Below are 4595 nucleotides of genomic sequence, written 5' to 3' on the forward strand. Positions count from 1 at the left end.
TGTGATTTAGCATTCTACTCTTAAGACTATAAACCCTCCAATATGAATACGGATTTTCTCCCAAACACGTGTATCATAAACTTCTATCAGCACTGTTCATAACGGCACCAAATGTCCATCATTATAATAAGTAATTTGTAGTATGTTTATACAATGGAATACTATACAGCTATGACAAAGATTAATCTACATCTGTACAAAAAATGTGAGTATAACTTACAAATATAATATTGTGGGAAACACTCAGAAACCAAGGAGCCAAAAAATGTATGATTTCATTTTTGTAATATAGAAAATTGGGTAAACTAATATATGGTATAAAAAGGACAGAGATTTTTCTTGGAGTTGAGTGACTGGAAGGAAGTGCAAAGGGTCATCAGGTACTCAATTCGTTGATCTGAATACTTGACATATACATGGGGACATACATATTTTTTCTATCGCTTCTCCGCCTTTTGGCTAAGATCAAGGGTAGTATCTGTTCTTATCAGTTTAATATATTATTTCTATTTTTTCAATATTTAACTTGTGATGATTTTATGATTTGATACAATTATCCAATGTTTTATAGATAAAGTTTTTTATATAATTATGATGCTCTTATGTTGAGTAATAAAAATGAATATATTAAAACAAAAATAATACAAATAAATCATGTAAAATTGGTAAGCTCAAAGTCAAGTTTTCTCGAGTGCTTCAATTTAGTACCTGACATAATTTACCTGCAAGGTATTCAAATGGTCTTTGATTCCAGGTAAAATTAGTTATATTATATTACATAAATAAATTTCCTTAATGCACATAGACTTCAAATATCCTTGTGGTTATATCAAACACATCATAGTGTTTTAAAATAAGGCTTTTACTCCTTATAACCACAACTTTAAATCTTTGTGGTATTCAGTACATATGGACTGTAATATTCTTTATGTAAATGTTGATGAGGCTCCAAAAGCCATTTTAGTGAAAATGGTTCCATCATGTATATTGCCTGTAATGTAAATTACATTATTTTATTTTTAAGGTTAAAATACCTAAAATATTATCAGAGATAGCCTGAAGGAGAAGCAGAATGGATTTTATCTTCATAAAATGATAAAATTTGTAGCAAAATATTTCACTATATTAGAGAATATCCCAACAGATGGAAAAAGCTAATCCTGCATTTATGGTGGATATCAGGAGTTACTCTCAGAAGTATTATTAACAAAATTTAGCTCTTCTGATTTCTGGCAAAGTCATATTTTGGTAAAAGCCAACCAATTAAGGAATCATTTGCCTTTGGTTTTCAACATTCTAAAATAGTAAGTAAATTAACAGAAGAAACTGTTCAAATCTGGCCAGACAGTAGGAAGACAAATGAAATTGGTAATATCTCTTGAGCAAAGAGGTCTGTCTATTAGAATGTAGAGACTAGGCTAGAAAAGATGTCCACAATTACTCACTGAGGATGCATTTATATTCCTAAGGTGAATAATTTTCTCCTTATGTTCATCATCTAATCTAGCTCTGATCTTGTTTTTAGAGGAAAAAATCCTTATTTCTAAATTGTTAAGAAAATGTGTGTTGTAACAAGAGACTGATTTTTGTTTTGTTTCACTCTAAATTTATCTTATTTTTAAATATATTTAGTTTTATATAAATTCTGACTATTTTCATACTAAAATGAACCAAGTTCTTACTTCCTTAAATCTCGGCTTACATTTATGATGTTATTTTTTTTTTTTTTACAAATGGCTTAAGTGGTTTCTCAATGTCTTCCTATTTACACTCTTTTTTATTGCACTGTTGAAAGAACCGTTTAAGCATATATTAAGTTTAAGAAAAATTATTTAGTTTCTGGGTAGTAAAGGGTTTAAGAACATGAGCCTGAACCTAGACCCTAGTTATGATTCTGGCCTGATCCTTACTAGCTTAGTTATCTCAGGTAAAGTATTGAACCTCTCTGTAAATGAGGTTATGGGATAATGATTAAATAAGTCAACCCATGGAAAATACAAACAGCAGAGGAAGGCATGTAAATTGTCAATTAATGATAGTGAAAAGGAAAATATAAAAAATGAAACCCAAAATATGGTCGGATCCGAGCTATTTGTCTCATAAAACTGAAGAATGGATTCACGGACAAAATGGTGGGAAGAAAACAAAATTTTTGGGGGTCAGGGGAAGCTTGGAATGGATATATGGACTTCCTGCTGCAAGAGAAGGGGGCCTAAAATGGGTTACCCCTTAAGCTATTTGTCTAGGGCAGTGGTTCTCAACCTTCCTAATGCTGCGACCTTTTAATACAGTTCCTCATGTTGTGGTGACCCCCAACCATAAAATTATTTTTGTTGCTACTTCATAACTGTAATTTTGCTTCTGTTATGAATCGTAATGTAAATATCTGATATGCAGGATGTATTTTCATTGTTACAAATTGAACATAATTAAAGCATAGTGATTAATCACAAAAAATATGTAATTATATATGTGTTTTCTGATGGTCTTAGGCGACCCCTGTGAAAGGGTCGTTTAACCCCCAAAGAGGTCGCGACCCACAGGTTGAGAACCGCTGGTCTAGGGGCTATTCATATACTCTGCTAGCTTCTGATTGGTCTCTTTAAGGAATTCAGCAATATCCAATTATATCAAAGTTCAAGTTCCCCTCTATGGGAGTATCTGGTTGAGGACTGCCACTTCAGATCCAAGGTAACATCACTGTTACTGCCTGACCAGGTCAAGGGTCAAGTTTACCCTGCCCAGCCAGGTTCCTGTCTAGCTAGTTCTAGGTCCTTTATTTACCTCCATGTCTGACTTTCTTTCCTCCTATTTCCATGTAGTCTCTGTCCCCGACTGCCTACCTATCCCTATTTTTCTATCTCAATGGGTATTATTTTTATATTTATATATGTTTTGGTCTGTCTCTAAGTAACATTGCCTCCATAATCTATATTTTACAGCTTGTTCCTGTGTTATGTGACACTAATTTCTTCTAGAAATAACCTCATAAACTCTCCCTGAATTACTGCAGTAATCTTCCAAAGATTAGCCCTTTATTTAATCAATCAGTTGAACAGTGATGTTATATTAATGTTTAAAGAAATATTTCCCCAAATATATTCAATTAAATCTAAGTCTTTTTTTTTTATCATGGGAGAAAATGTTATGTAGTATACATTTAGAGAGCACGTTATTTTATACTAGAGGCCCAGTGCATGAAATTTGTTCATGGGGAGTGGGGGTGTTTCTTATCCTGGCCTGCACCCTCTCCAAACTGGGACCCTTTGGGGGATGTTTGACTGCCGGTTTAGGACAGTTGGACATCCCTCTCACAATCCAGGACCGCTGGCTCCTAACTGCTTGCCTACCTGCCTGCCTAATTGCCCCTAACCGCTTCTGTCTGCCAGCCTGATCACCCCCTAACCACTCCCCTGCCAGCCTGATTGCCCCCAACTGCTCTCCCCTGCCAGCCTGGTCACACCCAATTGCCTTCCACTGACAGCCTGATCACCCCCAACTGCCCTCCCTTGCAGGACTGGTTACCCCCAACAGCCCCCCTCCCACCCTGGTCGCCCCACACAGCCTTCTGTTTAGTCATTTGGTCGTCCCTCAGTAACCACCCTGCCAGCCTTGTCACCCCAAGCAGCCTGCTGTTTGGTCGTTACTGTTACTGTGATGGTGTCCTGGACAATTTGCATATTCCTCTGTTATTAGTATAGATGGTTTCCTTGGACTACTATATGAATATTAGCAAAATGCAGCTCTTGGAGAGTATTGCAGTTAAACTGTTTATCTCATAATTTCACAAGTTTGTTTAGCACAAAATATTTTTTATTCAATTAAAATATATCATTACTCTTATTAACTACTGTTCTGAGGAATGTGTTATAAAAACATTGCAATTGCTATACCTTAACTTAATAATTTTATTTCAGAGTATAGGTAGGGATTTCTAACATATTCATGAGATTATATGGTAATTGGATTACTGCAAGTATCTATAAATACAAATGAGTATCAGATATTGTCTGTGTAACTAAGTAGAAAATAACTGGCATATATAAACGAAATTCCAAATAAATATATCTACTTTTATTAATAATATACCAATCATAATGTGCTACTTAATATATAATGTTTTAATGTTACAAAAAACTTAATTAAAATCATTTGAAACTCCATTATATATATACACTGAGTGGCCAGATAATTATGACCACCTGATGTTTGCAGGCAAATTAGCTATAATTTCCCACTGAAGTTGCTAGAGGGCCAGACCATTATAAACGTCTGAATAGCACAACATACCTAAGTATCATTGCTGATCAAGTTCATACTATCACGTTGATGGTGTATCCCAATGGAGATGGCTTCTTCCAACAAGACAATGCGCCATGCCATGGTGCTCATATTGTGCAGGAGTGGTTTCAAGAACATGAGGGAGACTTTACCTTGCTTAGGTGGCCCCCGCAATCACCAGATCTCAATCCAATTGAGCATTTGTGGGACAAAGTTAAAAGAGCCTTCAGGCAGCTGGTTCCACAACCATCAAATCTCACAGAACTGGACAGTGCTATTCATCAGGCATGGTGTCAGATTCCTTGCATCACCTT

At 35.3% G+C, this 4595-nt stretch overlaps 1 pseudogene; it reads left to right on the forward strand.

The window, feature by feature from the left end:
* The first annotated feature begins 439 nt into the window (after positions 1-439).
* On the forward strand, positions 440-530 carry LOC118652423 (annotated as a pseudogene).
* Positions 531-4595: the final 4065 nt, after the last annotated feature.

Source organism: Myotis myotis, unplaced genomic scaffold (assembly GCF_014108235.1).
Source record: "Myotis myotis isolate mMyoMyo1 unplaced genomic scaffold, mMyoMyo1.p scaffold_m19_p_3, whole genome shotgun sequence".
Taxonomy (NCBI): Eukaryota; Metazoa; Chordata; class Mammalia; order Chiroptera; family Vespertilionidae; genus Myotis; species Myotis myotis.